The sequence below is a fragment of the Melopsittacus undulatus genome, unplaced genomic scaffold, assembly GCF_012275295.1.
Source record: "Melopsittacus undulatus isolate bMelUnd1 unplaced genomic scaffold, bMelUnd1.mat.Z mat_scaffold_616_arrow_ctg1, whole genome shotgun sequence".
NCBI classification, from domain to species: Eukaryota; Metazoa; Chordata; class Aves; order Psittaciformes; family Psittaculidae; genus Melopsittacus; species Melopsittacus undulatus.
The window spans coordinates 33-9513 of record NW_022994463.1 but is presented as its reverse complement, the minus strand read 5'-3'; the positions used below and the strand labels follow the sequence as shown (position 1 = coordinate 9513).

The window sequence follows — 9481 nt, the reverse complement described above, 5'->3', positions numbered from 1 at the left end:
ACCCCGACTGGCTGAGACGCCTGTCAGTCACTCTTAGTCCCGCCCCGCTTCCGTTCGGCTTCTACACTGGCCCCCCCACTCCTCTGATTGGCTGCGGCGCTTGTCAGTCACGCCTAGTCCCGCCCGGCGCCGGCGGCGCCCCCCCCACTCCTCTGATTGGCTGCGGCGGTTGTCAATCACGCTTAGTCCCGCCCGGCGCCGACGGCGCCCCCCCCACGCCTCTGATTGGCTGCAGCGGTTGTCAATCACGCTTAGTCCCGCCCGGCGCCGACGGCGCCCCCTCACTGCTCTGATTGGCTGCGGCGGTTGTCAATCACGCTTAGTTCCGCCCGGCGCCGGGTCCGCCCCCCCACGCCTATGATTGGCTGCTGCGGTTGTCAATCACGCTTAGTCCCGCCCGGCGCCGGCTCCGCCCCCCACTCCTCTGATTGGCTGAGGCGCACGTGACCCGCTCCTAGCCACGCCCCTCTCCGGCTCCGCCCCCCCACTCCTCTGATTGGCTGATGCGCACGTGACCCGCTCCTAGCCACGCCCCTCGCCGGCTCCGCCCCCCCACTCTTCTGATTGGCTGATGAGCACGTCACCCGCTCCTAGCCACGCCCCTCTCCGACACCGGCCCCCCACTCCTCTGATTGGCTGAGGCGAAGCCGAACCCTCCCGAAGCGGCGGAACCGGCCGAAGAGAACCGAGCGGAGCCGAAGCCGCCTGAGGGGGACGGAGCCGCTCGGAGGGATCGGAGTGGCTTCCACAGGGTCCCAGGGGAGCCGACAGCTGCCATTGCCCCCCCGTTTGCCTCCGCCGAGTCCCGTTACCCCCATGATTCGCCTCGGCTCGGTCCGGTACGGTCCGGCCCCGGTTCGGTGGCACAACCCGCACCCCGATTGGCTGGGACGCCTGTCAGTCACTCTTAGTCCCGCCCCACTTCCGTTCGGCTTTCTACACTGGCCCCCCCACTCCTCTGATTGGCTACGGTAATTGTCAATCACGCTTAGTCCCGCCCAGCTCCGGCGGCGCCCCCGCACCCCTCTGATTGGTTGCGGCGCACGTCGCCCGCTCGTAGCCACGCCCCTCTCCGACACACCCCCCCCACTCCTCTGATTGGCTGAGGCGAAGCCGAACCCTCCCGAAGCGGCGGAACCGGCCGAAGAGAACCGAGCGGAGCCGAAGCCGCCTGAGGGGGACGGAGCCGCCCGAAGAGAACCGAGCGGAGCCGAAGCCGCCTGAGGGGGACGGAGCCGCCCGGAGGGACCGGAGTGGCTTCCATAGGGTCCCAGGGGAGCCGACAGCTGCCATTGCCCCCCCCGTTTGCCTCCGCCGAGTCCCGTTACCCCCCATGATTCGCCTCGGCTCGGTCCGGTACGGTCCGACCCCGGTTCGGCGGCGCAACCCGCACCCCGACTGGCTGAGACGCCTGTCAGTCACTCTTAGTCCCGCCCCACTTCCGTGCGGCTTCTACACTAGCCTCCCCACTCCTCTGATTGGCTGCGGCGCCTGTCAATCACTCTTAGTCCCGCCCAGCTCCGGCAGCGCCCCTCCGCTCCTCTGATTGGCTGCGGCGCACGTCACCCCGCTCGTAGCCACGCCGAAGAGAACCGAGCGGAGACAAAGCCGCCTGAGAGGGACGCAAGGTCCCAAACGCTACTGCGCATGCGTAAGATCCCAGACGCTACTGAGCATGCGCAAGGTTTCAAGCGCTACTGTGTATGCGCGAGGCACTAGACGCTACTGCGCATGCGCGGGACATCAAAAGCTTATGCGCATGCGCAGGCTCCCGTACGGTACTGCGCATGCGCGGTATCACAGACGCTACTGCGCATGCTCGAGACCCGAAACGGTACTGCGCATGCGCGACATCCCAGACGCTAATGCGGTACGGAACGGCTCGGCACAGGTCAGTTCGGCCCAGGGTAGAACCGGGGCACCGAGGGTGTCTGGGGCAGGCCGGCAGCCGGAGGGGGGCAGTCGCGGCGGGGCGGCGCTGCTGTCTCGGCCTGCAGCGGCGACCGTGTCCCCCTTCCCATCCCTCCTGCCGGAGGCACTCGTGTTCCCCGCTGCCGCTCCGGGTCACGGACTCCACGGCAACAGCTGCTGCCGCCGCTGCTGCACGGACTCGGCATCCACCTCCTGCACGGCGCCACCACCGTGGTCTTTGGGGTACGGACAAACCCGGGGGTGGGGCGGAGAGACACTGGGGGTGCTGTGACCCATGGAGAGCTGCAGAAACAGTTTGCCAGGCCGTCCCCAAGGTGCTCGATTGTTTTGTTCTGTGTGCAGGATGTTTCTCATCACACCCCAAAGCTTTTCCAGGAGTCAAACACATCGGTTTCCCTCTCTTCCCCCAAGAAAGGGGAAGTTTGTGGCCGGTTGCAATGATAGCACCTGGAGAGGTGCTGCCCTGAAACAGGATGGAATGGCTGCATCCTTCCGGGAGGCTGCCTCCGAAAGCAGAACTGCCTTGTGAGCTGGAGAGGTGCCCCTGCAGTGAGGGCCCGTGCCCAGGGAGGCATGGGCAGCTGGGGATTTGGCACTTTCCTGCCTATCATAGAGGACTGTGATGTACGATGGTGATGAATGTATCTTTATTTATTGATATGATACTATGAAATAGCTTTATTATCACTTGCTAAAAATGCTTCTTTTTATTGCCTTCCTAGCAGTCAGTGCAAAAATTCAAGTTAATATCATAATATCACCACTGCAAGCTCTGAAGTGGTACAGGCTGGCAGGAAGCTCCCAGTGTATGGTTTGGTGTGAGCAGCACCGATGTATTAGGTTTGGCATGGTAGTACATGGGTTTTTTTCTTGTTTTTAGTGGCCATCTATGTCGCAGCAGCAGAAGTGGATTTGTGTACTGCTGTGTGGGTGCTCAGTTTCCTGTGTTTAATTGCATGTTATGTACAAATAAGTACATGGTGGAAACAGTGGCCTTAGCATCTATTCTCCATCCACACAGCTCTCCCTCCTGAAGCTGCGATACAGTGATCAAAGACCACAGTCAAAGCTGGAGTCATGTCACTGAGGACAGAAGCACAAAATTCAAGTTAATAGCAGAACCTTTGGAGAGAGTTGCGCCGTTTTAGCAGGAAAGACCAAAAAGGAAAGAGAGGTTTCTGCGACTGGGAAGCAGGAGAGGAAAGCGGAGGTATGTCTGGTAATCGTAGCGCATGCTCCTCTGACCTTGCCGAGAGAGGAAATCCATTTACTCTCTGCTTTCATCGATTGGTCTGTAATTTGCCTGTAGTTATCCTCCCCATTTCTACATTTTACAGAATCATGGAATGGTTCATGTTGGAAGGGACCTTAAAGCTCATCCAGCTCCAACCCCTGCCACAGGCAGGCAGGGACACCTCACACTAGAGCAGGTTGCTCCAAGCCCCTGTGTCCAGCCTGGCCTTGAACACTGCCAGGGATGGGGCAGCCACAGCTTCTCTGTGCACCCTGTGCCAGCGCCTCAGCACCCTCACCGGGAACAGCTTCTGCCTCAGAGCTCAGCTCAGTCTCCCCTCTCTTGGGCAGGTTCAAGCCTTTCCCTCTTGGCCTGTCCCTACAGGCCCTTGTCCCAAGCCCCTCTCCAGGTTTCCTGCAGCCCCTTTAGGCACTGAGCTGCTCTCAGGTCTCCCCTTCAGGAGCCTTCTCTTGTCCAGGCTGCCCCAGCCCAGCTCTCTCAGCCTGGCTCCAGAGCAGAGCTGCTCCAGCCCTCGCAGCAGCTCCATGGTTTCCTCTGGCTCGCTTGAGCAGCTCCACGTCCCTCTTGAGCTGGGGCTCAAGATGTGGATGCAGGACTTTGTTTCCTCTTACATTGGCATAAATGCAGAGTGACACTTAACAGCCGGAAAGATCTAGATTCTCCTACCTGGGACCAGTAAATGAGAGCAAAACCACATCCTCTGCTTGAACAAGGAAGAAATTATTTTGTTCACCTTGTTTACGTGCTTAATTCAAGAAGTTTTTTCCCTTCCAGTCAATTACATTCACGTAATTGAAAACATTGTCCCAGGAAATCTCAGCTTGGTTTGCTTTCCTGCTCGGAGACCATTGCGCTGCTTTTTGCTTAAACAGCAATTGCTTTGCTTGCAGGCTGTTTTGCAGCAGCTCTATGGCTATGGGGAATTACCAGTGTTTTTCTAATCATCCTGTTGGATGTTGTGACAATGCAAGTCCCTGGTTTCCTCTTGACATTTGGGTACTGCCAGCAGAGTTTGCAGCTCTTGGTGTTGTCTTTGTTGAATTAGGAGCTGCACTGCTGAGGAGAAGGCAAGGCCTGGAGGGAGGAGGGAGAACCAGGAACTGCAGGTCAGCCCCAGTATTTTTCTGTAATGAGGGTGGTAAAGCACTGGCAGGGGTTGGCCAGAGAGGTGGTGGATGCCCCATCCCTGGGGACATTCAAGGCCAGGCTGGATGTGGTTCTGAGCACCCTGATGGAGTTGAAGATGTCCCTGCTCATGGCAGGGGAGGTTGGACCAGATGACCTTTAAAGGTTCCTTCCGACCAAAACCTTTCTGTGCTCCTATGATTAGAACCCCAGGGAATGCAGGCGTTTCCCTACAGCTGCTGAGGGTCTCTTTAGAAGCCCAAGGCCACAGTTACCCTTCTTTCTTAGGGAAGGGCTTCTCGTCCTCACGCACTTTGGTGTGTCTGGTGGCATTGTGCCCTTGCTGAAGCTCGTCTTTGGCACCTTGAGCTAAAGTGCTTCGCTGACATGAGGTTAAATTCATCTGGAGGAGCCTGTTTTAATGCAGCCAGGGAGGGGAAACTGGCTTATTATTTGCAGTACTGAGCTCTGTTCAGCAGGTGGGTCACATTAGATGTTTGCTACCACAAGTACCAGTACCAATGCGAGTAACACCCAGCTCTGGGCAAATGCACTTTGATTTCAACCTATTTGAACTGGTCACTTACCAGCATAGCAAGTATCACATCCTGCAGGCAAAGCTGCTCTGGTGCAGCTGATGGATCCCTGAGCCCAGCAGGAGGCCTGAGGCTGCTTTTCCATTTACCTCTAAGAGCAATGACACTGGAACCACGGCAGGACGTAGAGCTTTTGTGTGCATAACCCCAAATGTATCTGCCTTTCCTAGCCTGCCAGGCGGGCAGCGTTAGTGCCGCTTTCTAGCTCACTAAAGGGTATTATCTGCTCAACATTTTCCAGTGACAAGACTTCACCTGTACTGTAGCTGATGGGGGGCTCACAGACCAGAACACACACAGCCTATTGCACAGATCGGCTTTCCTGGCAGCCCCGGGCAGCACTTGCAGGGACAGAGGTGTGTACTTACCCACTGATTCCAAGAAGATGCCGTAACATGGCTGTTTCTAACTCATTTATGCCCACTTCTAAACTGTTTTATTTGCAATTTCTAAATTCTTTCTGCCATTTCTAACCCATGTTTGGTCACTCCTAACCCTTTTAAAGCCATTCTTTTAAATTTCCATCTTTTTTTTGGCCCTTTTCTCACTCTGTTTAAGCGACTTTTTTATTTTTCTAACCCATTTTTTCCCATTTGTCAGCAGCTTTAAGCCATTTTTGACCATTTCTAACACAATTTTGGCCACTTCTAACTAGATTTAAACCCATTTTTAGCCATTTGCAACTCGTATATGTCCAATTCTAACCTGGTTTAAGCCATTTTGTCCATTTCTAAACTATTTTTTCTTCTAACCAATTTTTTTGCCACTTCAAACACATTTTTGCCCATTTCTGAACCTGGTTTAAGCCATTTTTCCCATTTCTACCCTATTTTAAGCCATTTTAGTCTATTTCTGAACAATTCATGGCCATTTCTATCCCAGTTTTGCCCATTTCTTACCAGTTTTAAGCCGTTTTTGGCAATTTCTAACCCATCTTCCCATTTCTAACCCCTTTAAAGCTTTTTTTGGGGCTATTTCTGACCAGTCTGTGGCTGTTTCTGTCCCATATTTATCCACATCTCCCGCATTGTAAGCCATTTTTGCCCACTTCTAACCCATTTTTACCCATTTCTTGCTTGTTTTAATCCATTTTGGGCCACTTGTGTTCCACTTTGGACCATTTGTAAGGCGTTTTGAACCATTTTTTTAATTTTCTAACCCATGTTTGCCCATTTCTTATCTCATTTTAGGTATGGGACGCCTAAAAAAAGTTACTGAAAGAGAATAAAAGACAAGGACAGCTGGAAAAACATGAATGAAAAAGGAAATAAATAAAACGCGTAAAGAAAATAAAAAGCAAAAGAGAAGAATGTGATTATAAATCCCCCCAAAGCAATAAAAGCCTGAAAGAATCTCGAATAAAAGTTCCCTGAGCAACTTTGCCCCAGCCCCAATATTGCAAACTGTCCCCACTCAGCAGCTGGGGTCCCCGGAGGCTGTCAACGGGGAGGGGAACGGCCGTTGCCCTCAGGCCGTAGCTTCTGCAGCGTGTGCTGCCACCTCGTGTCTAAGCGTCGGTACTGCAGGAGCTGGAGGTGGGGGGGGCACGGCGTAGCTCGGGGCACTGCTCGCTGCTGCCATCCTGTGTCCAAAGCTCGGTACTGCAGGTGCCGGAGATGCGGGAGGGGAAGCAAAGGGGTGGCTCAGAGCAACGGGAGCTGCTGCCCTCCTGTGGCCAAAACTGCGTACTGCAAGTAGAGAAACAACTGTAAAACTGAAGCTTTGCAGGAATCCCGCGATTGGCTGAGGCGCCTGTAAATCACTCCTAGTCTCGTCCGCTTCGACACCGCCCCCCCTTCTATTTCGATTGGCTGAGGTGCCTGTCAGTCATTTGCATCCAAAATCTGCAGTGTCCGCTCTCGGCTGCCCAGCAGAGTGAGTAGAGCATGAACGTTTGGCGTCTGCTCCCACAGCCGAAGAGCCAGGAGGGAATATATATGCACATATATCTATGTATGCATTTAAATTTTTATAGTTACTACATGGATTCCTCCTGGGAAAAAGAAGAAAGAGGCAGAATTCACATGAAGCAAACCTGAACGGCACTCAGATACCGCTGTGGACATGCTTCAGCAGACACCAAACTGAGAAGAGTAAGGAGGCATTATGGGCTGTGAAAAGAAACATTCCTGTGCCCCAAACAAGTTTCAGAGAGAAACAGGCACATAAATCCTTAACTTAAGTCTGCATAATTTCTTCAGCATATGTCTAACCCTGGATAGGCCTAAAATCATTCTTTGACCACTTAGTTTATAGATCCTCACAGTTTTGTTTTCTGAACAGAGGAGGTTGAGCAGCTGGGTACAGCTCCTGCCTGAGCCCTCCTGGAACACAGGACCTAGTAGGAGTACAGTGACAATTCCTGAAGGAACATGCCAGATACACATCCATAGCCTTGAGCTTGGCACAACTGCAGTGTTTGTGGCCATTTGTATTTTAAAATACACATCTGACTTCTACATGCCATGGTTTCATGGTGAGAAAGCTCAGCAAGGAGGTATAGGTTCAGAAAACGTATCATTAGTTTATATTCATTAGGAATGGGAAACTGTGGCTGCCCATGTAGGTGTGAAGTTCTTATCAAAGTCTGCACAGTGTTGTGCTCTGTTACTCCTAGTAACCTCCTTGTAAGCAGATTAAAGATGTCCCAAAAGAGAAAATATTTTTCACTGAAAGTACCAAAGAAGAAAAATATTTTTTTCAGAATTTTCAGGGATGAAAATAGGAAACAAAAGAGGAAATTTAGTTCATTGTAGCTGTTAATTTTAAGAGAATTAATGATTCTGATCATTGCATCAAATCATACTTAATAAGAGTGAATCATCTCATCCAATCTCTGCTATCTACAAATTAGAAGTTTGATCCAAATGAGTTATCTGGACTCTTTCAGTGGGGATAGTATATCTAGAGGATATTCTTCTCCATTTTAAGTATTGATAGAATGGTCACATTCTGCAGGTGCTGTATCTTTCCATTAGTGATACATTCATCTAAACTAATCATCAAGGTTCATGCCTGTTTTAGATGGCTAAAGTTGAAAGAAAGTAAGTCTGCCTTTTTGTAGACATAATTTTGTGTGTAGTCAGTATGTTCAAGGAATGCCTTCAGGCAGCTGCAGACAAAGCAGCAAAGAAAAATATATATGCTCACTAATATCTGGAAAAACTCTTCATGTTGCAATTGTATTCCTGTATCCATAATGGCTTTTGGGACTGTGGGACCCAGGTTTGTAGGGAACTCATCTTTTGTAAGATCAGATGACAAAAAAGTGGGCTGGATTTGAGGAGCACAAAATTGTCTGCTATTTATCTTTGTTGTATTAACAAGAGAACTCCCTTTCAAGGATTCTGAAGCATCATCTAATAGGTATGAGTAATAATAGCAACAATAGCAATCAAATATTACAAACATACACAGGTAGTTAATGTTAAATAACAAAATATAAATAAAGTCTGTTCAGATCTGGATTCAAAGTGCTAACAGTGATGATGATGAATGTTATTGAAATACTGTTAATGCAAACACATGCTAACATATGTCCTCTGCATCTTTTGTAACTTAATATATGCTAAAATATCAAGCAGGCCTAAGGAAAAAGAACAAAAAAGATACTATAATATGGCCATAATAGAGTTATAAAACCGAGTGCCTCTCCAAGCCTCAATTTACGTATTTAAATGATCTTTGCCTTAAACAATGGTTGTAAGCAGACAGACATATGGTAAATACCTCCGATCCCATTCTGTGCTATTCAGAGTGAGCAAGCTGGTCAGGGGGGGAGGGTTCGGTATGAAAAGTGATCTAGTGTTATGTACACTCAAGTAACCCCTCATGAGGAAGAAGAGGGAGGGAAAAAAGAAAAACTTTGTGAAAAGAGGGGGAAAAAAGAGCCTTGCAAAGCAAAGCTGAACACTTTGCTGCTGTGCGGCGAGAGTGAGGAACGGTCCCCCCTGCCGGGGAAGTTGATGAATAATCCGCAGATCTCAAGCTGAGCCTTGGCTCCGAGCGGCTGGTATCCCATACTAACACTAATCAACCAGTATGAAACATCCATTTTAAACGCAAATGAGGGGGGCCTTTTCAAAGGAGACCCAAGGAGGGGAGGAAGGGGGAGTTCAAAGCTCAAAATGGTGCTTTCTTTCTCTCTCTCCCTTTTTTCCTAAAGAAGACAGAAATATGGTTGGTTATTATCTAAGTTATTGCTACAAAGAATTTGAAAATAAAAGATAAGCTTTCAGAGGAAGCTCAGTAATTTTCATAAAGAAGGACTTAAAACAGATGTGCCCTCTTTAATCGGGGTGTGCTTGAAAAAATACAAATGCATTTTTAACATAGCAGGGGGAGAAACCATACGGTTACACATTGTCTCCTGGGCAAAAATAATTAAAAAAACCTCTCACTGCATGAAGCCTCTCACAAATAGCCACCACCAGAACTTCTTATCTAGCAAGAAGTCGGGTGGGGGATTAGCCACTGTTTAGAAAGCAGGAAAATGTCTTATGTTGTTTGCTGTTATTTTCACTCTAGCTTTTTCGTATTCAAAAACAGCTAAAGTAAATGAACATCTTCATCA

The 9481-nt window shown here is 50.2% G+C and overlaps 1 long non-coding RNA gene across 2 annotated transcripts; it reads left to right on the top strand.

Annotated features, from left to right (window-relative positions):
• Window positions 1-1823: 1823 nt before the first annotated feature.
• Window positions 1824-6290, top strand: LOC117438799 (uncharacterized). 2 transcript variants are annotated; one of them, XR_004551034.1, is made up of 4 exons: window positions 1824-1891; window positions 2954-3142; window positions 5150-5264; window positions 6099-6290. It is a non-coding gene; the product is annotated as an uncharacterized lncRNA (long non-coding RNA). The 2 variants fall into 2 exon arrangements; XR_004551033.1 differs by lacking the exon at window positions 1824-1891 and adding an exon at window positions 1899-2154.
• The last annotated feature ends 3191 nt before the right edge of the window (window positions 6291-9481 follow it).